At 48.4% G+C, this 27,990-nt stretch overlaps 1 protein-coding gene across 8 annotated transcripts in view; it reads right to left on the reverse strand.

Annotated features, from left to right (window-relative positions):
- The window catches only part of ARHGAP39 (Rho GTPase activating protein 39), a 125,011-nt gene that overhangs the window by 81,978 nt on the left and 15,043 nt on the right, over positions 1 to 27,990 (reverse strand). The window contains exon 1 of one of the 8 annotated variants that reach the window (XM_070631307.1): positions 27,690 to 27,783. The exons of the other annotated variants lie outside the window; for them this stretch is intronic. The gene's annotated coding sequence lies outside the window, so the exon portion shown is untranslated. Of the gene's footprint in view, positions 1 to 27,689; positions 27,784 to 27,990 lie in introns of those variants that run through there. 8 annotated transcript variants of the gene reach the window in all.

A 27,990-nucleotide genomic window follows, 5' to 3' on the forward strand; every position in this document is an offset into this window, starting at 1 on the left:
TTTTTGTTTTTCTCTACACAGCATGTTGCTCCCAAGCAGCCCGTCCTCTGGGTGACTGATTCTTCAGCAGCATCCATCCTGGTATCTGCTGTTGCTCATGGGGCTCTCATGTTCATAATGGTTTTTTGTCTTTAATTTTCTTCCTCAGCTCTGCCAGCTCACTTTCTGTCCTTCTGCTATCTTATCTTTTCTTTGAACTCTTTTCTCTTAATTTATGTATCTTTAATTTGCTATTTTTTAGTATACAGAGAAGGTTCTATCTAAAATTTCCCTCTATTTCCTTGTTAATTCTTCTTCTAAATGTTTTCTTGACCAGCCGTTTAATTGTGCTCATTTCCTTTTTTCTTCTCCTTCTTTTACTGTCTACTTAGGGTCCCATGTTGGCTTCTAATTACTGCTCTTTTCTTTTAAGATTTTATTTTTTCTTTTTCTCCCAAAAGCCCCCCCCCCACCGCCCCCCGGTACACAGTTGTGTATTTTTAGTTGTGGGTCCTTCTAGTTGTGGCATGTGGGATGCCACCTCAGCATGGCTTGATGAGTGGTGCCATGTCTGTGCCCAGGATCCGAACCAGCAAAACCCTGGGCTCCCGAAGCAGAGCACGGGAACTTAACCACTGAGCCATGGGGCCGGCCCCACTGCTCATCTTTAATAAGGAAAGGGACTGAGCTGGGGCAGCTGAAAGCCAGTATGTTGTTTCAGAATGCTCTATTGCCAAATTTTCTTACAGGCTCTGCTCTGGAAATGAGTTTCTGCTACTAGGACATTTTTTTGGTTGCAAGTGACAGAAACCTGACTCAAACTGCGAGAGACCTGCACCCTCACCTAACAGGTTGTCTGGGTTGAGACCCTCTGCTTGGGTGGCTGCACTTGCTGGCAGGCTCTCTCCGTGCACCACACAGCAACACTCCCGAACACTGCCAGAAGTTTCTTCCCTCTAGTTCCAACAAGAGAGTCTCCTGAAAGCATCTGAGCAACCACTGGGGCCTTAGTCACAGCTGATGCTGGGAGGCAGGCAGGTGGTAAGGCAAACTCCATTGGCACACAGAAGGCCCTCATGCCACATCTCCTTCAAGGCGACTGCCTGCAAGCAACAATCCAAGTTGTTGCTAGAAGTCAAATCCCAGGAGAGCAGCCAGCAGGAGACAAGACCTGAGGAACTGCCAGAGGTCGGCAGCTCCACAGTGAATTGTGGTTTCCCTTCGCTTCTTCCCTGTTCCACCCTTAAGACCTGGATGCTGCAGGAAATGCAGGCTGAGCGCCCAAGTCTTCCTCCTTCAGCTCATCTCTCTCACCAGATGCCCGCCCACATTCAGTTTCTCCCAAGGCCCACCCAAACCACAGACCCCATTCTTTCAAGTAACTGCCGTCAACAGTGTCCCTAAAGATCCTCTTTGTCAAATGTGTACTCAGCCCTGCTGAAGGCTCTGGCTTGCACTCTTCCTCCCCGGCTCGCTGACACCCTCCTCGCTATGGCCATCCCTTAGATTCTTTGCGGACTAAATCTTGTCCTCTATTTTTCATTCTTTTTGTTCATTTCAGTGAGTTTCAGGGAGGGAAGTAGAATAAACAAGTCTTTACTCAGCCATCATTTCCAGAAGGCCTAAGTTCCATTCTCAATGCTGTTTTTAATAAGTTATCCAAGTTCTGAACAATGAACGCCTCTCAGTTTCATGTTCTGAAGGCCTGGCTCTAAGTTGGAGGTACAATGCCCCATTCTCCCTGCTCAGGGAACAGGACGGGCTGGCATTTCCGCATTTGCACCTCCTGCAGCAGCTGTTCTCATCAACTCCCCTCCTCCAAAGGACAGGCCATGTTGTTACCGCCAAAACTGCAATCAACCCATCAGCAAGTCATGGAATCAACAGGTCAGGACCAGCTCTTCAAATCTTTCTCGGAAAAGATGTCAGACCACATCCCATATAGAAAGGGAGCCACCGTTGCTTGGAACCACTTTGTTGCAACATAAAATGAATCTCTGACGGTGGTGCTGCCGTTCAAGCACTGGGAAAGCCGCTGCTCTGGGGACACCCCTGGCCGCAAGAGGTCACATGACAGGCAATCAGGACACACAGACACCCTGGGCTTCACAGCCCCTGCTCTGCTCACATGTCTACCACAAGCAAGGCTGTGCCCCAGCAATCCTCACCTTCCTGGGCTTCCCTCACTAACAAAACCACACCAGGGGCCCCTGCAGGACCATTTAGAGAAAACAAAATATCTATCACATGTTCACATGCCAGTAGTTGGAACAGAGAGGCTGGCCTGTGACCAGGAACAGCCCAACACCAGGGTCCTGGCTTGTTCCTAAAACCCTCCACAAACATGGCACAGCCCCACTGGGCTCCAGGAGAAATGAGGACAGCCGTCAGAGGGCTTTGTGACAGAGGAGACGGCAGCTCTCGGCCCTGCACAGCTGCTGTGACACGAACACAAACATTCCTGTCTCCCTTCCCAGCACCCACAGGGTCGGAGAGCGCCGGCCAGCCCTGGGCCCCTCCAGGTGAGCACCCCAGTCTCCAGGTGGTGGGAGACACCCCCAACTGCCCCACGGGGTGACATGTGGCTTCAGCAAGGGAGGGCCTGGGGTCAGCAAGTGACCTCGGCACCAGGGCACAGGGAGGCCTGCGTCTCCATGAAGGAAGGAGAGAGCTGGCAGCTCTCTGGCAGAGGGTATTTTTCTTATTACTTAAATCTCATTGCGATTGCTTAAAAATACACTAAATTAGAACAATACTTTCTGCTCACTACTGCAACCCCAGTGCCTAGACCTTTGCTCAGTCAACCTTCAAACACTAAATGAAATAACGGGCTGAATTCTTAACAGAAGTTTCCTTTTGAAGGAAAACACGACATAAGAGTGTGAGGGGCGGAGGAAGGAGGGAAACGCTCAGGTCGAGTGTGGAGGGTTCTTCTCACCTGTCCCTCCTCTCGGGCCAGCACCAGCGAGGGCGCAGCCAGGACACACGCCTGCCATCAGGGCCAAACCCGGGGGCGTTGAGGGGACAGGCACCCCTGCCCCCCACCCAGGAGAGAATGGAGGGTCCATGAGGAAAATAAAACTTCTGAAATAAACAGGCCAACCAGAAGTGGAGGACAGCGCAGCACAGGCAGCCCCACCGCACGCCCGTCCCGCCCACTGCACAGCGACATCTGGTCTCGGGGTCTCAAGAGAGCCTTTCGCTTTTTAACAGTGGGATTTGAAACATTTCTCCAGTGCACAGGCTGTTTCTCTCAGTCTGCTTTTAATTTGTCTCCTTTCGATAGTTTTATGCTCTGCTTTTGTTGCCTGTACTTATTTTTAAAATCGTATTTTCAAAAGAATAGAATGCTTTCATTTCTATTAGTGGCTACTGAAACGTTTCTCAAAAAGTCTGGAAACCTGTATTTCTCAGCTGTTCCCCAGGGCACTGTTGCCCTGCCTCTCCTGGGGTCACCTGGAGACAGTGGGAGTCTGCCCCTTGCCTGCCCCTCTCTTCTGCTCAGTGACCTCCTATGGGCCTTTAAAAGAATTTGCCTCACAGCTTACTGATGGGGATTTTTGCCTGTTGCCATGAGTAATTTAAAGGGAGGCTGGGAAAGCATGCTCCTGGCCCTAGGGTCATGCAGCCATCCTACACGTAAATTCCCTGTTCCATCCTGACCCACTTCCCACAAAACGCTGCACGTAGACCCCCCACTTGAAGGAGGTTCACTACCTGGAAAGTCAATCGGATGCGCCTCGGCAAGGCCACGGGCAGACATACCCCAGCACAAGCCCCTCGGACAGCACAGCGTGGCAGCTGTGCAGACTCTGAGCCTCGGCGCACGACGACCCGCTGTCCGCAGACCGAGGGCTGGCTCCCCTCCCTTCACTGCCCCTTGCTCAGGGGATGAGGAGACGGCTCTGCTGGCTGTTCAGGGCCTCCCAGCCCCTGCCTCTTGAAGAGCACCTGGCACAGTGAGGGCAGTGAACACATGAAAGATTCACTCAAGGACAACGGCTGCTCTCTTCCAGTGCCCACTGTGCTCTCAGCAGCTGTGAGCTCATCCACCTCTCGGACCCTTACTATGTGGGGCTTGCTCGGGTCCCTCCCTCCACCTCATGAGGTAGGTCCTGCTCAGTCCTCATCCCACAGATGAGATGGTGACCCAGGGTCACTTGCTGGCACAGACCTGGCCTGTGCCGACACTCGGAGACTTGAGTGGGATGGCCAGGATGGCTGGCAGGTGAGGGACACACCCGGAGCAGTACAAGATGCTGGTGCCCACATGACATGCTATGGGGGGGGCCCAAACCACCCTCCAGGCCTCTCGCTGTCCCCCCATTCCCCCTGGCTCTGAGGGAAAGTTCCAGTCATGAGTGGGCGAGAAGGTTCTTGATTCCAACTTCCTACGCGAGTTCTGGAACAGAAGACGCTCTGTGCCAGCTCCTGAGGGGGTCTGTTTGGAGAACAAGCCCCAAGAAGCTGCAATCTGCTCCTGGTGCTGGCAACATTCCTCACACAGACAAGGGCCCCACCGCGCCTGCTCCTCACACCCAAGCTCGGGCACCCCAGCCCCGTCTCCAAGGGTCGGTCCTCCTGGTGAGAGCAGGGCCCAGTGCTGAGGGGACTGCCCTGTCCTACCAGCCCAGGCTGGCAGCTCTGGCTGTGTGCAGCCTGGGTGGTGCTGACCATGTGTGTGAGCACGTGTGTGCATATGTGAGAGTGCGTGTGAGTGCAGTGCCTGCACGGAGGAGCCCAGCCACAGGAGGCAGCCCTCAGCGCTCACCTGACTGACAGCATCAGGCCTGATGGGGTCCAGGATGGCCCTCCCCGTGTGTAGCTCCTCATTGCCTGGTGGGGACACTACACCCTGGGACACCTGCACCTGGCTCCCCCGACCACTCCACGAGTGACTTCCACACCTGTGACCCGGAGACGGTGACTGAGACTGCCCACAGCCCACAGCCGCCAGCAGTGCCCTCAGGTTGGGGTGAGCAACTGGGACACTAAACAGTACCCTCTGTCCACTAGTTCTCGTCCAGACCAGGAGGCATCTCCCAGGAGGCCAGCCCCACCCCTGCTCCGCTCACACAGTCACTTTGTCAGCACCTCCAAACGGGACCTCAGGGCCAGCCTGGCGCAAGCCCTCCTGTCCTGTGGTCTGACTCACTTTCAGGAAGTTTGTGCTCTAGAACATAAACCTGACACCGCCCCGAGTGGTTCCTCACCCCCCAAGGCTGAAAGGCCAGCAGACAGCTCTCGAATGCAGTCTGCCAACTCCCACGAAGATAAACCCACGCAGCTGAGCCGAGTCCAGCAGGGACAATACACTAGGGGAGGGGAGCGCTTCTTGAGAGGCCACAGGTCTGCATCCACGTGGTGGGAAAAGGAAACCCACAGAACTTAGAGGACAACCAACGTGGAGTTCTAAGGTCGGCTAAATTATTTTTCAGAAATCGGAGAAAAATAGAGTCATTTTCCAACACAGAAGCAATAGCATGACTTCCCACCCACAGACCCTGTGAGCACAAATGCTGAAGAATGTTCCTGAGCAAGGAGGGAGGGCCAGGGAGCAGGGAAGCAGGCAGGAGACACTGACCACGGGCTAAGGCACATGTTCAGGGTTTTCAAAGGGATAAAATAGGATTTTTAGTCAAAACCAAGACGGGTCAGTTCTCAGGCCTGTGAGGAGAACAGAGTGACCACAGGCGTCATTAGGAGGATCCACAGTGTGTGTACAACGAAATGTTAATCGAGCACCAGAGGAAAATAAAATGAAACAGAAGCTTTTTACTTATCCCGTGGAAAGCAGGAAAGAAAAACATTAAGAAAAGGATGCAACCAGAAAACACAGAAGATTTGAGCCCAGCACACCTACAGATGGCACAGCAGCCACCAAGGTAACGGACCCTCTGGGGTCTGCACAAGGCCCAGTGGGGCCTCGGGGGCCATGCCCTTTCTGTCACAAGTGGGCCTGAGGGGGCTTTGCTGCCTCTGGGGGAGTCCTTCCAGTTGTTCATTGGAGGTTCTGGAAAACTGCTGATAAACACGAGAAACGCTTCATCAACTCTGACTGTCAAAGGCTCCTTTCTGCCAAGTCCCAGTAACAGAAGGGACAGCGACTTCCTAGAAGGGCCAAGCTCCGTCAGACCAACGGGAGAACTAGGAGTGACTGTGCAAGGTGGCAGTGCCCTAGGAGAAGGAGCCGCGCCCCCACCCTGACACAGGAGACCAGCCCGCAGCGCCTACTGGAAATAAATATTTTTGGAGTAAACACTTCCATTTCTGTCAGAATAACAAACTACATAGCTTTGACCAACCCTCTCAGAGAGAACAAACAATATTATGAGAGCTTTAAACTATTTTAAAAATTTTCTAAATCCACTGATGAGTTGGGAAGACAGTTCAGAACTTCAGAGGGCAAAACTAAGTACAACCAGGAAGAGGAGAAATGAAGGAACCCCTGTGCCATCTGGCATCCGAGGGCCTGGCCAGCAGCCCATCTTGAGCGCTGGTACAGCTCTGAAGAAGCAGGGGAGGGAACAGACAGCCTTGGACGGGCCCTGGTGATAAACCCGCTCGAAGACACCCGAGGCCAAGGCCACTGAGGAAACCCAGTCCTCTGCCCCGAGGAAGCAGGTGCTGCCTGCCGGGAGCAGGGAAGGTCAGGCCTACGGGTGGGGTGGAAGTAACCAGTAATTCGGAGGAGAGTAAAAATATCAATTAAGTTTAGATTTTGGTAAACTAATTCCATGTGTTAAAATACCCAGGGCAGCCACTATGGAAGCTGATGAATGAATTCCAATCTAGTAGAGGAGAAAAAAGAAACTAGAAAAAATAATCCAAAAGAAGTTAGGAAAGTAGGAAAAAAAGCAACCTGTCCCAAAATGACAAGACAAATAGAGCGCAAAGTAAGAAATAAGTTCAAACATAATAATCTTAATAAACGTGAAGGGACCAGCGGTTGGATAGGACCAGAGTTTTAAAGATACTGATATCTGCTTTATAACAGGCACACTTAAAACACAAGGATGCAGAATTCCAAAAGTCCACAGCAGACTAAATCTACCGACCCCAGGGAAAGCTGCTAGAGCTCCACGGATGCCATGCAGAGGCGCTGCTGGAAACAGGCCTTCCAACCGGCCCAGGGGACACAGTGGTTGGTAGGCACAGCCTCCATGCACAGAAAGCAAATCGACAGTACAGGAGACCGGGTGGCCTACCATGCGGAAGGGGACCTCACATCTGTGAGGGAAAAGAGACGGCACAGCCAACCAGGCTTCATCTCGGGGGCACATGACATGGATTCTCTTCTACCATCCAGGGAACGTTCCTGAAAACTGACTGCACACCAGGGCATAAAGCCAGTTCTCAACAAATGTCAAAGGACAAGCTGCTCAGCAATGGTCCCTGCCCACAGTGCAAGTGCCAGGCAGACAAGTAGAGAGAACCAACACGATGCCTCCCAGTAAAGGACCTGGGCTTCGTATCAGCCATCTGCGGTCATGAAAACAGCATGCCACGTGGAGAAAAGGAGTACATGTGACATGCTCCCAAAGCCAGCAGCCTCGAGCGAAGAAATATCACGGTGCTTCTGGTATGAGGGGATCAGAAAGCTGACAGGACAACCATGTGCTACACCAGGCAGGGCCGCAGCTGCTGGCCCAGAGGGAGCCAGATGCCACAAGCCATGCAGAGCTCCTTCTCACCTCTAAGGAAACCTACAACCATGCAGTCACTCCAGTGCCACAACTTGGTCTGCTTACCACACCACCGAGCTTCACAAATAACTTCAACTCAGTTATGTCGACCGTCAGGGTGGGGTCTGCACCCAATGTGTAGAGCACAGCCAGCCTGCGGGTTTGACGGGAGGGTAACTGATGACAGAGAGAGCCTTCTGTATATACAACAGCAGTCACCCCATAAGTAATTACGTACTCAGGGGGAAGGCCAGGAAGGATGGACCCACAAATCACCAGGCTCAGACTAGAGAGTGATGTGCCACATCCCCCCACCCCCGACACCAACTGCGTTGTAATCTCTTTCAAAGCACCCATGAAGACATACTGGCTCCAGAAAACTGCTTCTAGCTTAAGGGTCTAAATGGGCACCACCCCTGCCCTGGCTGTGGCGTCTGCTGAGCACCTGCTGTATATGGTATAATGCCTACTGAGCTGTGCAAACACCGTCCCATTTCCCTCTTCTGTGTTCAGAGGCAGCAGCTGTGTCTGTCTTCACCTTACAGGACAGACAACACGGCTTAGGAGGCAGAAGTCCTAGGTACTATTTCAAAAAGACCAATGTCTGAACTGAAGTTCCGAAGCTCCTGCTGCTCCCACTGGGCCTGGCAAGGGCCACAGGGGCTGCAGCCCCACCTGTCTAAGCTTCTCTCACCTCCCCATCTTCCATGAGACCCACTTCCTGGGGCCCTCCATATGTTTGACTAGGGGCCCCGCCTTCACCCTGCCCCACAGGATGGGCACAGTGCCAAGGCAGCCAAGATGTCCCCTAGGACTGTAGGAGAAGACGTGCCCTGCCTGCTGGAAGCACCAGCTTGGGGCTTGGGGCCTGCAGCTGTTGGGCCACTTTGTCCCCAGTGGGGAGAGGCTTCTTGAAAAACACAAAGAGGCAGAAATAAAACATGAAGGAAAGGAGAAAGACTCTCTGGCACCTGGATCCAGCCATCCCTGAAGCCACGACCCTCGTGAAGGAGCCAAATGAACAGACAATGGATCCCTTATTGCTGCTAAAGCTGGGCCGTAGCTGATAATCAATAGAGCCCTCCTGGAGCTATTTAACCCCTACACCTGCTGCCATCAGGAGGGAGGAGTTGGGAGAAGAGGGGTGGGGCGCAGCAGAAGGAGTCTCCGATTCTGCCCCTTCTCCAAGGGCCCTGGTTTGCAGCAGGCTGACCCCAGGCCACAAGAAAGAGGAAAGTAAGGAAGGGTTCACGCTCCCTGAAAGAGCTGTGCCTGCTGCGTTCTGAGCGTGACCTGGGCCTGGGGCTCTGGACCCTGGGAGAGGCACAGCAGCCATGTGCTCAGTGCTGGGCACCCAGGCTCTCGCCCCGTTTACATCACACAGGCCTCGAGGTGGAGAGCAGCTAGGGCTGCCCCTCGCGTTGCAGTTGTAAGTGTTCATGGGGTGAAACAAACCCAATCCCGAATGCAGAAGACGTGTGAAGGGCTGGCAGCAAGTGGCAGGAAGACAAGCAGCAACAACGCAGAGCTGGCACAGTGATTTCGACACCCACTCGGCAGGAAGCAGCATGCCCAGAGGCGGACACTCCACCACAACGAAGGGTCACCAGATGGAAGACAAAACAGGAAGCCACAGCCTCAGACGGCGGAGCAGGCGCCGAAGGGAGACACGGACACAGCCATCATGGGAGATTTCAGACCCTTCTCGGGAACTGAAGGGATAAGCAGATGACAGACTCAGCACCTAGAGACTGCAGCAGACCCTGCCGGCCCACGCACACAGACCGGCCTTCCACGTGACTGCAGGGGCCAAACTCTCTTGCGCGTGTTGTTCTAACCTCAGCTTCCTCATCATGTGCGTAAGGGCCCCATTTCCCTACCCCTGCCAATATTCCCTATGATTAAACTACTGGGCTGCTGCTCCTGATGCGATGCATGTGCTCGAGATTTCACCTGCATCTCCCTGGTCCCCTGTAGTCAGGCAGTTCCTCTGGAGAGGTGTCGGTTCGCTCCTCCACAGGATCTTAGTAACTGGTTCAAGTCTGCCATTCATTCAGAGAATGCATGTCATCTGCTGTGCAGGTCGCAGCATCCTGTCTGTGGTGTCCTGTGTAAGGGAGCCTCTCCTTTCACTGCATCCCATGCACAGCCCCTAACAGGTCGGCCCCGTGAGGCACACAGGCAACAACCCAGGTGGCAGGCACAGGCTGAACCAGAGGCAGCAGTCAGGTGTGGGAACGATGGAGACCGAATGGTAAGTTGCCTCCAAGGCTGGGGCTGGACAGGACTTCTCGAGGGGAAGGGGAGGCTGCCACCAGCAGGCGTTTCCACCAGGTGAGGCACAAGGACTCTGAGTATCCAGCAGCTAGTCGGCCGTACGCCCCTGTGGTTCTGGAAGAGGTCTGAGGTTTGGAAACAAGTTGAGAAGTCAGCACCTAACAGGAATTCTACTTCCTGATGAGTGAGTTTACAGGCACGGGTGGATGGGCTCACTGAGGGGTCCATCAGTGAGCCAGGGTGGGATGAACTAGCAGAGATGACTGAGGGGAGGATGGAGAGGGTTGAGGAGACAGTGGCCTGGAGATAGGCAGCAGGGGACAGGCTCAAGAGAGCGAGGAGGACAGCAGGTACAGGTAGGCCAGGTCCAGGACCACAGGGTGGCAGCCTCGGGGAAGAGGTCAAGAGCTGTTTTGCTTGTTTTTAAGCTGTGAAAGCTAACAGAAGGTGTGCACTGAGAAAGCAGAGCTGGGACAGGAAGGCAACATGACACAGGTGAGCAGAGGGCACCATGGTGGGGTATGGACCTGATTTTGGCTAAAAACTCTAAAACTCTCCTTACTGAGGTGTGAGCCAGAGCTCTGACAGGCAGGAACCCACTAAAGATGACGGCAGTCCCAGCCTCAGCATGGGGATGTGTGCAGGGACAGGCACTGCTCTGGAGGCTTCCACCACTTTCCAGGGACCTCTCTTCCCACCAACACTCTGAAAGTTCTCACATGAGCAGCCCGTCTACTTTGAATGCAGACCTAGAAAGCAACTGGGCTCTCAAAAACTGTCTTCCAATACCTCCCCGAGCCCAGATGCCTGTCCTCATTGGGCCTGACCTGCTCAGGCAGGCAATGGCCTTGCCTGGCTGCCAGGACACATGTGGCCAGGACTGCTGGCAGGGAGAGCCAAAGCAACCCCGAGGTCACACACTCCACTCAGGGTGCACTCTGGGAGCGCCCACAGACGGGCGTACGTGGGTGCAACATAATCACAAAGCGCTAAAGTGAGGATACATATGGAGGTTACTGACACAGAATGTGAGCAGGACACCGGACAAGCCAGTGAGGGGGCGACTAGGATGTCTCCGCAAAGAGAGGTGCCCAGATGGACGCCGGGCAGGGCTGGGCGCTCTCATCTTCTCCCCTCAGGGTGCTGCTGTCCTGGGAGCACCCCACCCACTACAAGAGCTTTTTCGCCCAAAAAAGGGGAGGTGGGAGGTAAATTTTTCAAAACATACATATCTAAAAGTACTTTTCCTACCTTGGCAGTAGACAGGTTATTTGGCTGGGCCGGAGTTCACTTTGTCAGAGTTCTGGAAGTGCTTCTGAGGCTCCCCTGTTCCCATGTGGTGGCTGATGCACCCCCCACACTTGCTGGGTCATTCTTGGATGGCCGCCCTCTATTCCCTCGTTCCTCCTGTTACTATGATGCTGAGCTCCTAGACCAGCCTCTACTGTTCTGTCTGGTTCCTCTTTTTGTCTCTGTTTTCCTGCTCTTCTTTTGGATGATTACATCCATTTCACCTGCTCATCCAGCAACTCTTTCATCCTGCTCTCACATCCTTACTCTGCTCTCTGTTCATTCACACAACATCTTGCCTTGTCTCATGGATGGAAGTCTTCTCCCCTCTGAGACAGGACAATGCCCTTCTCCCTGAGCAGTCTCCACTTCCTGCAAGCTAGTCTGTGTCCTTCTTGTTAGAAGCTTGGCTCTGAAACTGTGCCCAGTCAATACCAAGTGCTGGGCCAATGGACGGAGTCCCTGGTGTAAGCCTCTCTAGCTCTTCCTGCTGGCTGGATCCCCCCAAAGAAGCTGGTGCAAAAGGAAAGACCTGGCCACCAAAGCCTGGGCACATACCCCCATCCTCACTGGTGCCAGAGTCCCCATTCCCATGACCTCTGTCACCTCTCTCCAGAGGAAAGACCTCATACTTTTCCTGGGACAGGGCAGGGGCAGTTGTCAACCTCAGGAAGTGAGGAAGAGGATCTAGGCATCCAACTACTCTTCAAACAGCTGTGGAAGAACCCTTGCCAGCATCCAAGCGAGCACAGGGCTGCCCCATATGCCTCCTCCCTGTCTGGAATGCTAACGTGAAGCCTTAGGACCATTTTTATAACCTTCTTTCTCCTTCGATGACCAAAAGCAGGTATGAAATTGTCAGTACAACAACTTTCAGCCACCTCTGGTGTCCAGTCTCTTTGCCCACCCACCTTAAGTTTCCACAGTGCACTGAGCCCTCAGAGTCCACCTGTGTCACAGCTCCCTGGGACCATAGAACGGCTGCCATTTGAAGCCTAACCTTCTCCAGATTCCAGTTCGTCTGATTCTAGTCCCCAAGCAATCTTCCCCAGCACCCCACATGCAGGGTGAGCACAGGCTCAGGGTGGCTGGTCTGCTCCCAGCACAGTCCTGTGCACACTGGCTGTGGGGCCAGGCAATGTCCCTCCTGCCTCAGCGTCTCCATCTGTGAAACAGGGAGGCACCCACCTCGAAGGGTTGCTGTGGGACTGATGAAGCCAAGTAAAACCCTATGTCCAGTGAAGGTCAGCTATTTGCACCCACACCCTTTCCCATCCAAGCACAAGGCCCTAATCTCCTGCCCCAGGAAAGCCTGCCGGTCCTAGGGTACTGACTGGAGCTCTGCTGCCCACAAGCCTCCTTGGGACGCATAGTGTCTGCCCGGCTCTGAATTCACACTGCATCCTGAGCTGCAGCAACCAGACGACAGCACCATGTGGGCAACAGGAGAACCCCCTAGCAAGGCTGTGACCCCAGGAAGCTTTGCAGGGCCCCCCAGACCAAGTCAAGACTGCCAAGGTCATGCACACATGGGACAGGCCAGTTTGGCTGGTTATAAAAGAAGGGTTCATTTTGCTTGAGGTGACAGCTGCCAGGGTTCAACTACCTGGAGTGGTTGCTAGCAGGATAATTCAAAATTTGAAGCATTTAAATGGTGTTAGTCATAAAAGCCATATCACGAATGTAGACTGCACTGCTCCTCCTACAGTCCCTGCTGCCACCCCTGGGCACCAAGGCACCAGCTCCCTCTTTGGCATACGCACAAAAAGGCACAGTTCTACAGATTGTGAAGACCAGTCAGTGGGCACATCTCAACCAAAAAGGCTGTGCCACAGTAATCAACAACCCAAATCTCAAGGAGTGGTTTCCTCCTGCTCATTCCACATGACGTCTCGAACCAGCACAGCTCTGCTCCACGGTCTACCCACATCGCAGCTCGGAGTGGGCCCTCTTGGGACAGGATGTTTTCATGACACAGGACAGAGCAAGCGAGGGCGTGGCTCCTGTTCCAGGACCCACACTGCGTCAGCACAGATCGCATGGCCCAGCCGCTGCTGCTGGGGCAGAGAGGGCTCAAGACAGGGGCTGTGATTCCCACAGCAAAGGCCAGGAGGAGACAGCAAGTGACTGGGCAGCTGGTGGAATCCACAGAGAGGCCGCAAGCTGTGATCCATCACTGGGCCCCTTGGCGGCCCACTGACCTGCAACCTTGGTACCACTGGTCACATGGTTTTCTTTGCCTCAAGAAGCACTCCTTCAGGGGCATCATGAGGTGAGGAGACCCTGGTGGTCACATGCATTCCAGCTTTCAGATGTCTGACACCTTCCATCCAATGATGGAAGAGCATTCAGCAACCAAAACTCTTGCTGAGGACAACTAGAAAACTAAATTTAGTTTAATCCGATATTCAGCTGTTGGTTAATTTTTAAAATTTCAACTATTACTTGTTTCTAGAGATTCTATTTGGTCTCTTTCGAATCTTCCTGATCCTGTTAGCCTCTTATTTTCTGCTCATCTTTGTGGTTTTCTCTTCTACTTCTTTCAAGTCCCTAGTGCCTCTAAATTTTGAGCCTTTTGAGGATTCTGTAGTGCAAACAGGACTAGTTCTCAGCTTTCCTCACTGCCAGCACAGAATCTGGCTGTCTCAGATCTGCTAAGTAAATTGTGACTTATTCATCTGCTTCCCAGCTTTCAAAACTTTATTGCTATTGTCTCCCCTCTTACATTACCCATCCTTGTGAGTTTGACTTTTTAAAACAACATTTTACTGTCATTTAGGAAGTGATTGAGAGAGAGTGAAATTGCAAGCATGTGTCCAATCTGCCACTCTTACCTGAAAGCCAGTATGCTTTCTTTAAAAATTACCTTCAGCATAAAAAATTGGAGTTGGACTCCACAAATTTTTAATTAATTTAAATTTCATTTCCACCATATAAATTATTTCAAAATACAAAAGAAATAACTTCTTAACCTCACCATCCGTTAACATTAATCATATTACAAATACAAGCATACCCCATGGACATCTTCCTGGTTAACATTTCTTGGTGGAATATCTTATGGTTTTTGACAGTTCAAAAGTTCATAAATCATATTATTCTTCCAATATGTATTTCAGTCAATGGTTATAGGGGTAAATTTTGTATTTATCTCAAAAAACAAATCAATATTTTCCTCAAAACAACGTGCAGGGAAAAAAACTTCAAGGTACATTCCAAATTCAGTTGGGAGAAATCATAATCACAACTACACATCTGAAAAGTACACTGACTATTAAACAGCCACGAGTTGTTTAGACGCTGCCCACACAGAGAGGCCTCTTGATGTTTCCACAGGAAAAGCAACAATGAATATTTCATATCAGTTGTCTGGAAATCAGGACACCATGATTTACATCTTAATATGATAGGCTACTTCTCATATAAAGGTGTTTTGCCAGTGTTTTGGTTATGTTTTGGGAAACTGGTTGGTTGACACATAGTGAATGATCAATTTTTCCCATTTAGTATCAAAAATACACTCGGTTACCATTTTCACACAGAATGTCTGATTTTCAGGATGGGTTATCAATGTTAAGTGAGAAATACCTGAACACTTGCTCTTTGTAGACTATATTACAAGTGTTATGTTAGTGAAAACCATTTCTGCCAAAAGGCAGATCAAGGAATCTATGCCCTATCAGATGTGCCCCGATACCAAGGATTTGCTAACTTCAGACAAGTTCGAACAAGCTATCACTTGCTTATTTTTCTGCTGTGACTCTGCTCAGTTTCATATGTAACTAAAACAAGGCAGTTTTCATGGCAAACTTACAAAGCAACATTTCAATTCAGATTCACCACCAACAACAAAAAGTGTTGAAGTACTGCAGGAAAGAACAGTATTTTCCTGATAAATACCCACTGGGGCAGAAAAACATCCCAAAAAATATTGTTAAAAATTTAGCCAAACTTTTCATTTCACTGTTGTCAATTTGAGCATCTCCAAATGTTTTGTTCCAGTTGTTGCTATTTCATCAGGCCTTATTGCATAGGAATAAACGGCATGAATATCTCATTCTTTATCTATGTTGGCATTATTTTATTTTTCCTTTTTTACTTATAATAGTAAAATTTACACTCAACTATGTATTTTTATCTCAATAATATTTATATTCCTTCTATTAAGTACAAAAATTCAAAGCACAATTCTTTTATTGAGATATTATTTAATTTTAAAAGTTAGATAGATACGTGGGTTTTGGAGATGCCCTTCCTCATCAGCTTGGAAGCCTGCTCCTGTGTGTGTAGGATCTCAGGGGACCTCTAGGCCAGTCGTGATCCTCAGGGTCTCCTTCGGCACCAGCTCTCACAGCAGTGATGTGGGACATGGTATCTGAAAGGTTTCCTCCCAGACACAAGATCACAGATGGAGAGGCCAGGCTGGCTCCCAGCTATCAGGGGCCAGTCTGTGGCATCAGGGCCCATAAGCAGTGAGCACTGGTCCCCAGGCCCTTGATGCAGCAGGGACAAGAGGTGGGGGAGGGAACTACTGAATGAAAGGGAAAACCAACAATTAAGCAACTCTTCATGGAAATGTAGTAAAGACGACTGGCTGCTACCATCTGTCAAGTGGGAACAAGATAAGACATAGCTTTTAAGCCATGTACAGGGATCTAGGCTGACAAGGAGCTTAGCAAAGCAAAGCAAACCACCAGATCCTGTGCCTACTGAAGACCAATGACCACATCAAAGACACCGTCCAGGAGGAGACACCAGGCCACTAGTCTGCACACCAGCTCCTAGACTCAGCCACTCCTGCTCACCCGCACTCATGCAGGAACAAATGCCCCAGCCCGCGCACACGTCCATTCGGTCCCTTCACCTGCCACACAGCATGGCCGACTTTCCCTCCTGACAACCTCTGCCATGCACACATTCCCTGGCCTCGCTCCTACCTACCCATCTCTGCCTGACCCTGCTCATCTTCCACTTGGACATGGCCTTTGTTTGGGCTCCTCCGAAAGCAGATTCAGGGGGTCTATTTAAGAAGCGAACCCAGGAAGCAGCCTCCTGCCACAGACGGGGGTTGACCCTGCAGGGGCCTGAGAGGCACACTGGCTCCATCCCCCACCGGCCGTGCCCAGGGTGGGCGTGCAGTAAGAGAGCAGAGGCCTGGGGACACCAGCAACCACAGCTGCTGCCTGTGCCCAAGAGGCGCACCTGCACAGGCCCCTGCTCATCACTGCAGTGACTCCTGCCACCCAACCCACCCCCCCCCGCCCTCTTCACTATGTATTCTCCATACCACCAAGCAACCCTCCAATTCTTGCAGACACTGACCTGTGTCCCACAAATCTGACTCAATTCTGACTCTACCTGGAGATCCCGCACATTAAGGGCTTAGTCCCACAAGACTGCTCCCCATTCAGACACCAATCATAAGTCCAGGTTGTCACCTGTGCTTCTGACCGGCTGTAAATCAGAGGTTGCCATGACTCCCTCCTCACTAGAGCAGCTCACAGAACTCAGGAAACCAGTTTACTCACTAGATTAACGGTTTATTGCAATGGATATTAAAGGATACAAATCAATGGCCAGATGAAGAGACACACAGGCCAAGGTCCAGAAAGTCCCCATGGAGTCTGGGGTGCGCCACCCTACCAGCACAAGATGCATCCTGGTTCACCAACCCAGAAGCTCTCTAAACCCCATCCTTTTGGGTTTTTATGGAGGCTTCATTAGTAGGCATGACTGATTAAATCACTGGCTAATGATGATTGGGCTCAATATCTAGCTCTTCTCCCCCCTGCTGAGGTCTGAGGGTGGGACTGAAAGTTCCAACCCTTTAATCACATGGTTGGTTCTCCTAGCAACCAGCTCCATCCTTAGGGGCTTTCCAAAAGTCACCTCATTAACATAAGACACCCATTCCACCTTATTGGCTCTGAAGCAATTTCAGGAACTGAGGACAAAAGACCAAACGCTGTAACAAAAGATGTTCCCCATTGTTCTTGTCCCTTAGGAAATTCCTAAGGTTTTGGGAGCTGTGAGCCAGAACCGTAAGAAAACCAAAATTTATATTTATCATAAATCACACTATCACATCCTGGGTCCCTCACCACTTTCACCCACAAACCCAACCCCAAAGGGACGGAACTTCCTCGGCACCAGCCAGGCCTGGAGTGAGTGGCAGATGGGCGCTGCCTAGAGCTGCTAAGTCTGCAACAGACAGCTAACACGCTGCTCCTCCTCCTCGGGAAGCTTAGGCCATCTCCCTCCACTGACTCCTCCCTTTCAGTATTCAATCACGTCCTAGTCTGCCCATAGGAAACATAATAACTCAGACTCAGAGAGCCTGCGCCCTCATCCTCTGTCTCTCCAGTCACCACCTTCGTTCTGGTCCCCATGCATCCCCAGGTTTGCTGTGCCCCTGGTCTCCACCTCCTCAGTTCCTGTGATCTTGTAACCCTGGACTGTGGCCCCACCACTCCACCAGGTGCAGCAACTTCCAATCCACTGACTGGCACTAATATTACCAAAAGACCAAGACCTCTTAGATGCAACACTCAAAGCACATGTGAAAGAAGAATAAACTAGTAAAAGAGAGTTTATCGAAATTCAAAACTGTGCTTCAAAAGACACCATCAAAAGTGTGATGAGGGGGCCAGCCCAGTGGCATAGTGGTTAAGTTCATATGCTCCGCTTTGGCGGCACAGGGTTTGCAGGTTCAGATGCCGGGCTGGGACCCACACACACTCACCAAGCCATGCTGTGGTGACATCCCACATACAAAACAGAGGAAGACTGGCACAGAGGAAGATTGGTACAGATATTAGCTCAGGGCCAATCTTCCTCACCAGAAAAAGAAAGAAAAAAAAAGTGTGAGGGGCCGACCCCATGGCCCAAGTGGTTAAGTTAGGTGTGCTCCGCTTCAGCGGCCTGGGTTTGGTTCCTGGGTGCAGACCTACACCATTCATCAGTGGCCATGCCGTGGCGGCAACCCACATACACAATGAAGGAAGTATGGCACTGATGTTAGCTCAGGGCAAATCTTCTGCAGCAAAAAAAAAAGTGTGAAAAGACCAGTCACAGACAGTAAGAAAGTATCTGCAAATCATAAATCTGATAAAGAATTTGTATCCACAACATATAAAAAACTCAGTAACAAAAAGAAAAACCACCCAATTAAAAACTGGGCAAGGAATCTGAATAGACATTTCTTCAAAGAAGACATACAAAGGGCCAAAAGCAAATGAAAAGATGCTCACCATCACTGGTCATCAGGAACTTGCAGATCAAAACCACAATGAGATGCCACTTCACACCCACTACAATGGCTGTTATCAACAAGATGGACAAGTGTTGGACAGGGTGGGGAGAAATCGGACACTTATACACTGCTGGTGGGAATGCAAAATGATGCAGTCACTTTCGAAAACAATTTGGCAGTTTCTTAAAAAGTTAAAACATAAATTTACCATTGACCCAGCAATTCTGCTCCCAGGAATCTACCTAAGAGAAATGAAAACGGGCGTTCACACAAAGACTTGTGTGTGAGTGTTCACAGCAGCACTACTCCTAAAAGCTAAGACCTGAGACCACCCAGCTGTCCACCCCGAGAATGGATAACCAAAATGTGGATATCCATACAACGGGATGCTCCAGCAATAAAGTAACTCTTGAGTGAAAAAGTCACACACAAAGACCACACGTGGTATGATTCTACTTACACAAAATGTCCAGAACAAGTAAGTCCACAGAGACAGAAAGGAGCGGAGTTGCTGCCTGGCTGGGAGTAGGAAAAAAGAGCAACTGGAAATGAACAGGCAGGATCTTTCAGGTGATGGAATGCTCTAAAACCGGATATGGTGATAGTTGCACAACTCTGCAAATTGACTACAACCACTGAAGTGTATACTAAAAACAGGTGAATTTTGTGGTATGTAAATTATACCTCGATAAAGCTGTTAAAAACATTACAGGATGAATGCTAGCTCTCCGGCTCTCGGCAGCTTCCCTCCCTGCTTCTCCCACACATTGCAGGGCTCCACATCACTCAGTGTTGGCATCCAAGGCCTTCTCACTCTATAAGCACTCTCGTGAGGTATCAACTCAGCCAGGCATGTCCCATCTATGACTTCACACCTGGCTTTTCTCTGAGCACCCAGCCTGCGTGCTCAGCTCTCTGCCAGCATCTCCACCACAGGTTCCAAACCCAAACCCAGCGCCCCCACCCTATACCTGCCCCTCCCTGCACCCAGGCCAAATCTGAGATCGTCTGGATCCCGCCTCACAACTCAACTCCATGTCATCAGACTCTGTCCCTCATGGGACCCATCACAAGCTGCCATGCCTCGTCCAGGGAGCCAAAATGGGCACACTACATCCTCTAAGCCTCCTTCACAAAGGGTCAACTGTAAGCCTCACTTTAACAAGGAGGAAGCAAAGCCAGTGTCCAGGTGGTCCAGCTCTGCAACAAGGAGCAAGACCTAAGCCTCACTGTGTACAGCTTCAGACGCGTCAACTTCACACCCAGAGCTACAAACACCTGTGCTATGATGAGACAGAATCAGCAAGATGAACCACACACAGTATAGGGTCACCCTGGAAGCTGCAGGATACCACAACAGTTTGGGCACAAGAAGGTGTCAGGACTTTTGCACATGCCATTGCTCCCACCCAGAACATCCTCCCAGGATTGGGGCACAGTGTCACCTCCTCATGAGAGCCTCTCCCTGGAAACACAGGCCCAGGCATCCTGCAAGTCACAGTCACTGCAGCCACGCATCACTAGGACCAGACGTTCCCAGAATACGCCAGCGCCTATGGTCAGGATGGCGTTTTTCATGTCTCTCTCTTGATGGACGACAGCTTGGAAGCCTTTGTTCCGATCCTTCTTAAAATGTGAGAATTATGCGTCAGTATGGTAAGGAAAGGAAGCAGTCTGTCCACATGTTAATCTCCCATAATCACCATGCTGAGGGCGGCAGCATGCCAGACACTGTCACCGGTCCTCATTTTCACTGTCGCAGACCCCCAGGGATGTCCTCCCCACTGGTACCACTGTGCTTCTGAGCTCCCTGCTCACCATTCCCACTAGACCTAGGATGTTGGCTCTCAGCAGCCTACAGTCGCCCATCAGCTGGCCTGCAGCTGTGTGCACACTACAAATGCAAAAAAGGACTCCGGTTAGTCCTCATAAAACAAAACAACACAGCAATCTGAAAATAACTTCAAACTGTGTCAGATTAGGAAACTCGGTGGATGAGGGAAAGAATAACACCTATTCAAAGACTATGAAATATAAGTGAACTAGAGGACAGTACTGAAATTCATGCAGAATGCACAAGAAACAAAGAGGGAAGCACCATGCCTGGGAGGATGGTCTGGCAGCCACCATAAATCCAAGGGAACTCCAAGAGAAGATGTAGCCGAACTGGCCCTGGCCAGCGATTTTCCAGAGCAAAAGTACACCCATGTACCAGGCAGGGTGAATAAAATAAATTAACCTCTAGATTCATTGCTGTGAAGGACTAAATGTCCTAAAAGCTACCACAGAGAAAGAAGACTGATAGTCTGAAAACATGTCAGCAGATTCCTAGACACCAGTCCTAAACAAAGGCAGAGTCTAATCCCCCTTCCTTGACCATGGCTGGCCTTACCAACTCCCTCCTAGCAGATATGATGAGGAAGAAGCGATGCCATAACCACTGAAGCCAGGCTACAAAAGGTGCTGAGGTCCACTGCCCTCTCAGGACACATGCTTTGGCAGCTGAGTAAAGCATCCAGCCACCAAGGTGCCATTCTGGAGAGGCCATAGGGAGATGGCCAGCCCCAGCTGCTCCTCTACCCTGGCTGCTCCTCCAACTCCAGCTGCTCCTCTGCCCCAGCAGCTCCTTCAGGTTCCCAGCTGCTCCTCTACCCTGGAGCAGGCCTCTGGCTGTTCCCACAGACCGCCGGCTGCTCCTCCATCCCAGCTCCAGGTGAAGTGAGGAGGTCTGGAGATGACCCAGCCCCAGCTTCCATCAGACTGCAGTTGCCCAAGACCCCATGCTCAGCTCCTCCTAAATTTCTGACCCACAGAAACCATGAGAGGTGATAATTCACAATTGTTTTAGGCCCCTAAATTGTGCGGTGATTTGTTATGTAGCAGAAGTAACTCCGGCAATCATCTACAAAGAAATAACGACCAAAGTTGTATCAGATTTCGACACTCACAGAACCTCACTGTAAAAACTCCTGAAGGATTCATTTCGGAAAGAAAAGTGCCTGGAGGGAAACAATGCTAAGCTGAGGAAATAAAAGATATTAGTAAACTCAATTGCTGACCGTTTAAAAAACTTTCTATGCTAAAAGGTGGAACAAGTGTCACTCAACAACAATACAGATGATGTCAGATACACAGTGAAGGGCCAAGTGAATCAAAAGCAAATGTAGAATATGATCATAAAAGAACAATTCTCAGTTAAAATCACCTGGAGGACTTCAAAAGAATCAGTTTTTAAAAAGCAGCTAGGGGCAGGGTCCAGTATATTTTTAAAGTTCTCAAGGTGATTTTCATGTGCAGGCAGAGTTGAAAAATCACTGACAGAGAAAACAGAAATTAAGGCAAAAAGAATTAATAGGAAATCACAGAAACTAGAAATAGTAAGCCATACATACAACACCATGCCTGACATTTAACTGTGCAGTAAAGAGTTGCTGAGATGATGAAAAATGAGCCTGTACCCAGAAGGAAGCATATCCCCCCACACCAGTGCTGTGTTCTCACTTGCATGGAAAATCCCCAGACTGAAATCACTAATGTTGACCAACAGAGACTGAAAACTCTGATGCTTAATCTCCACATCCTCATGTAATCTGCAGCGAAAGACCTCCCATGTAGAAAATTGACCTAAAAAATCTTCAACAGAGCCAGAGCTCTGGTCATGACTGGGCCTGGGCTTGTCCTCCTGCTGCAGAAACTAGAAATTGTACAAGATATGTGGAAGCACTCTTGTCAAATACTGGACAACGGGCAGCACAGGAAAGGAAAACAAAGGAGGTGAGCCCTGCTGTCCCCCAGCTTCTGCACGAAAACACTTTCCAGACCATGGGGCAAGGACGGGGGTCCCAAGCAGACAACTCACTGAGCCAAGAAGAGTCACTGGGTACAACTGATTGTGCCTTAAAAACTGTGAGAAGAAAGAGCAGTGAACTTGAAGACAGAGGAAGAAGCACAGAGAAGACAAACAGGGCTCAGCGACAGGACATCAAGCAGACTAACACACATCACTGGAGCCCCTCCATAAAGTGAGAAGACAGTAAAAATAGTGGAAAGGATAATTGTCAAAACTTTTCCAAATTTCATGAAAACCAAAACCCACAGATGCAAGAAACAATGATTACCAAGCAGGAAAAAAATCACATTAAGGCTCATCATTATTAAAACCAGCAAGAAAAAACTCATCAGAAGCCACGGACAATGGAAGAAAATGAATGTCATCTTTAAAATACTAAAGAAAAAGACCAAAAAATCCCCAATCCAAAAAGCTATCAATCTAGAATTCCAAGTCTAGTTAAAATATTCCTAAAAAATGAAGACAAGATGAAGATTTTTTCCTGAGAAACAAAAATGAGAGAATTAGTTCCCAAAAGACTTACACTAAGAGAAATACTAATTTCTTCAAGCAGAAAGAAAATGATACTGGATAAAAACCTGAATATACAAATGTAAAAGAGTACCAGAAATAGCAAATAAGAAAGAAAATAAACTTTTTCCCTCATTTTAAAATTTCTTTATGAGATAACTAACTGCTTATAGGAGGATGATAACACGCATCAGGGGGTTTAGAGCAGATGCAGAAGTCAAGGGACTTCTGTGCCCGATGGCGGAAAGGGAGGGATGCTGTTGGAGGGTCTCTCATTCTATGTGAAGTGGCACACACTCATCATTGTGAACCCTACAACAACCACTGAAAACTATAACAATCAGATAGAGGAAATAAGCCAATAATGGAAACGACAGTATACTAAAACCTGAATAATTAATCTGAAAGAATGAGGTAAAAGAGGATAAAAAAAACAGATAAGGCAAATAGAAAGCAAACCATACTGATAATGACATTAAGTGCAATAGTCTTAGGACTCCAATTAAAAGGCAAGAGATTCTCAGTCTGGAGAAAAAAGCAAGACCCAAATACATACTATTAAAGGAAGGTATTATAAACATAATGATAGAGATAGATTAAAAGTTACAGGAGGAAAAACATGCACCACACAAACACCAATCATGAGAAAGCTGAGAGCCTATATACTATCACACAAAGCAGATTTCTGGATGAGAAATATTACCAGAAATAAAGAGGGTCAATTCACTAAGAATAGGTAACAATCCTCAATGTGTATGTGCATCTAACAAAAGAGCTTCAAAATACATGAGCAAAAAAAAGTACAGAGCTGAAAGGGGTAAGAGACAAATTCAAAATTTAGTCTAAGTGTATATATAAGATTGGAACTCTACCAAGCCGCTTAAACTAAGTGACATTTATAAAACACTCTACCCAACAGCAGCTGAATACACATTCTTTTCAATTGCACAGAGACATTCACCAAGACAGACTATATCCTGGGCCATACAAGAAGTCTCAATACATTTAAAAGTAATAAAATCATACAGACTATGTTCTCTGAACACAAGAGAACTAAACTAGAAACCAGTAATAGAGAGTGAGTTGGAGTACTCCAAATATCTAGAACTTAAACAACATACTGCTACATAACACACAGGCCAAGAAGAAAGGATAATGGAAATGAGAATATATACTATAGGGGCTGGCCCTGTGGCCAAGTGGTTAAGTTGGCATGCTCTGCTTCGGCAGCCCAGGGTTCACTGGTTCGGATCCTGGGCACAGACCCATGCACTCCTCATCAAGCCATGCTGAGGTGGCATCCTATATGGAAGAACTAGAAGGACCTACAACTAAGATATATGTACCGGGGCTATGGAGAGAAAAAAAAAAAAAAACAGGAAGATTGGTAACAGATGTTAGCTCAGGGCCAATCTTTAAAAAAAAAAAGAATATATTATATTGAAGGAAAATGAAAATACAATAAATCAAAATTTGCTGTATGCAGCTAAAGCAGTGATTAGAGGTCAATGTATTAAATAAAGTAGGAAATGGGGCTGGCCCCGTGGCCGAGTGGTTAAGTTCTCGCGCTCCGCTGCAGGCGGCCCAGTATTTCGTTGGTTCGAATCCTGGGCGCGGACATGGCACTACTCATCAGACCACGCTGAGGCAGCGTCCCACATGCCACAACTAGAAGGACCCACAACGAAGAATACACAACTCTGTACCGGGGGCTTTGGGGAGAAAAAGGAAAAAAATAAAATCTTTAAATAAAGTAGGAAAAAAAGAACTAAAATCATTGTCTCAGCTTCCACCTTAAGAACTAGAAAAAAGAACAAAATACCAAAAGTAAGCCACACTCAAAGTAAGCAGAAAGAAATACAGAGCAGAAACTAATGAGATAGAAAACAGAAAAATAGAAGAAATCAATTAAACCCAAAGCTAATTATTTGAAAAGATCAACGAAATTGGCTGAACCTCTAGCAATAATGGCCAGAAAAAAAAGAGAAGACACAAACTAATAAAATATCAGGAATGAAAAAGGGGACATTAGTACAGATTCTACAGATATCAAAAGGATAATAAGGGAATACTACTAGCAAATTTATGCCATTAGAGTTAACAAATTAGAGGAAATTGACAAATTCCTTGAAGAACACAAACTATCAAAGGTCACTCATGAAGAAATAGATAACTTGAATAGCCAATACATCTATTAAGGAAATTGAATTTATAATTAAAAACCTTCTCACAAAGAAAACTCCAGGCCAAGATGGTTTTACTGGTGAACTCTTCTAAACATTCAAGAAAAATAACATTTCTATACAAATTCCTCCACTTCTACTTTCTAGAAGAAGCATTTCTCAACTCATTTTATGAAGCGAATATTATACAGATATCAAAACCAAAGACATTACAAAAAAACTAAATAACAACAGCCCTCATGACCACAGATTTTTAAAATCCTTACAATTTTTAAATTTTTAGCAAATTGAATCCAGCTATAAAGGATAACGCATCACACCCAAGGGGGGGTTATCCCAGGATTGCAAGGTTGGTTTAACATTCAAAAATTAATCAGTGTAATTAACCACATTAACAGACTAAAAAAGAAAAAAACATATGATCATCAGAGTAGAAGCATAAAGGACATTTAACAAAATCCAGCATTCATTCTTATAAAAACTCAAAGTAAAGTAAGAATAGAAGGAAACAACCTAAACTTGATAACGAATATATATACAAAACCTATAGCTATATATATATTAAATAGTCAAAGACTGGATGCTTCCCCCTGTGATTAATAACAAGGAAAGAAAATCCACTCTCACCACTTTTGTATGACATTTTACCAGAGGTCCTAGGTAGCGCAATAAAGCAAGAAAAAGAAATAAATGGCACTCAGATTGGAAAGGAAGAAATAAAACTATCTTTATTCACAGATGAAATAAGTGTATATATTAAAAAGTTAAATATAAATCTTTAATTAATATTGGGGTAAATTTTAGTATTTAATGAATACTAGGGATAAATTTGGCAAAATATGTACACTGAGTAGTACAGAGTACTGATGAAAGAAATTTAAAAGGATCTAAATTTATGGAGAGTGTACTAGGTTCATGGACTGGCAGGCTCAACAGCTTATGGTGTCACATTTCAACTGGCCCTTCTGTCCAGTCCCACGCCCTTCACTCGCCACACAGATGTTGATCCCGAGAGCACACTCAGTAAACTTCCTGCAAATCTCCATCTCAGAGTCTACTTCCCAGGAAACCCAACACAGACAGTAATTAATAATTTGTACATTTGTAAAGGAAGGAGGGGAGACACAAGTATAGGATATAATGATTACAGTCAAAGGGCAGATACCTAGATAACCAGCAACACGCTGACTTGGACAGTTAAAGTACAACGAGCAGAACTCGATTAACACAGTGAAGGCTAGGGGGGAAACAACTCATAACTCCCTACATGTGCTGCGAAGCTGTTCATTTGAAGAAGGATTTCTTTATACAATAGAAAAAATCATACGGAATCGCCATTTTTCAACACTTTTTTTTGACCTACAAAAACTGCAATTCACACAGTTCAACTTTCTATTTCCATTGAGTCCTGTCTCAGTCACCATAAATTATCTTTGGAGCTAATGAATGCTTCCTTTTTGATCATCACCAGCCCTAGGATCTAAGTGTGGAGAGACAAGAGTTATCACTAAATCAAAGTTCAAAGTTCAGGAGTCTAAGTGGAGGACATTTTCCAGAAGATTTTGTGGGGTCTAAACCAAGAAATCAGAGAATTCCAGACAATCTTCTGATGAACGCTCTGGCCTCGGCTCATTCTCTGGCTTAAGTGCTCCACCTGTGGATGGTCACACGTCACCATACTCCAGCGCCCCCAGTGACGACTCCCCCCACCCCCCACCCCTGGGCACAGAGCTAACCTGCTTCTCTCCCACCTTCCCTGACTGCCCTGGGGCTCCACTTGTTCATGCCCCTCCAACTGCAGGACACCCCAAGGCTCTTTTCCCTCTACACCCAACCCTCTGAACTCCTGGTTCTGTTCCCATAGTTCCCACTATAGCCTCTCTGTAGTTAAGTCCCAAATCTCTGCCTGACCACCTCTAACCCAAATGCCAGGTAGGACTGCCCTGGATGGTGTTCACAATGAAACTCTCCTCCCCAGATCTCTTTCCCAACGACCCCACACACTTGCACTGTGTATCTATTTCTGTCTGCCGTACCACATTGCTCTGCCCCTCCAGGCTCAAAGGTGTGGAATGTTCCCATACCCCTCCTGCTCTCCTAGGTCCCTGCCACTGCCCATTCTACCACGGTCCTCGGCATTGGCCACCAGCCACCTGCTCCCACAGCCTCATGGCCTGTTGCACACATTCAGGACTGAATTCCTTCTTGCCAGCCTCTGGTTAAATAACAGAAGACTCTCCAAGCTTTCAACCTTCCCTCTCCCAACCCATCTCACTCCCACTGCCAGATTCAAGAATCGCCCAAAAGGCCAGCCAATGTCACCTCACTTTCGTCATGATAAACATTCAATGGTGCTCCCACAATAAAGGGACGCTATTTACACTAGCATCTTCTGGAACTGCACTGCTCAAAACAGTTTCCACTCACCACTGTGGCTATTTAAATGTAAATTAATTAAGATTAAATAACACTTAACATTCACTCTCAGTGCTAATGGCCAACCAAGCAAGGCTAGTGCTGAGGCTAGTGACAGCACAGCTAGAGAGGGTCCCTGACGAAGCGTCTCAGTCCAGGCCCATTTTCCACTTCTACTCTGTTTCAAGAGAAATAGTTTGCTAATTGTTCCCCAGTTATGCCTCCCACTTGCCAAGCCCCACTCTTACCTGGGTGCTTGTTCCCCACCTGTGGGCTCTCTCCTCTCCTCTCTTTCTAACCAAAACCATCCACCCTTTAAGAAGCAGCGCTTAGTCACCCACCCCAATAGGCCCTGTCACCTCTGAATGGTGTGATACTTATTTCCATCATTTAAATAACTTGGGGGCTAGGCCGGTGGTGTAGTCACTAAGTTCACACATTCTGCTTTGGCAGCCCAGGGTTCACAGATTTAGATCCTGGGCATGGACTTATGCACCGCTCATCAAGCCATGCTATGGCAGCCTCCCACATACAAAATAAAGGAAGATT

The sequence above is a fragment of the Equus przewalskii genome, chromosome 8 (genome assembly GCF_037783145.1).
Source record: "Equus przewalskii isolate Varuska chromosome 8, EquPr2, whole genome shotgun sequence".
In the NCBI taxonomy this organism is placed as follows: domain Eukaryota; kingdom Metazoa; phylum Chordata; class Mammalia; order Perissodactyla; family Equidae; genus Equus; species Equus przewalskii.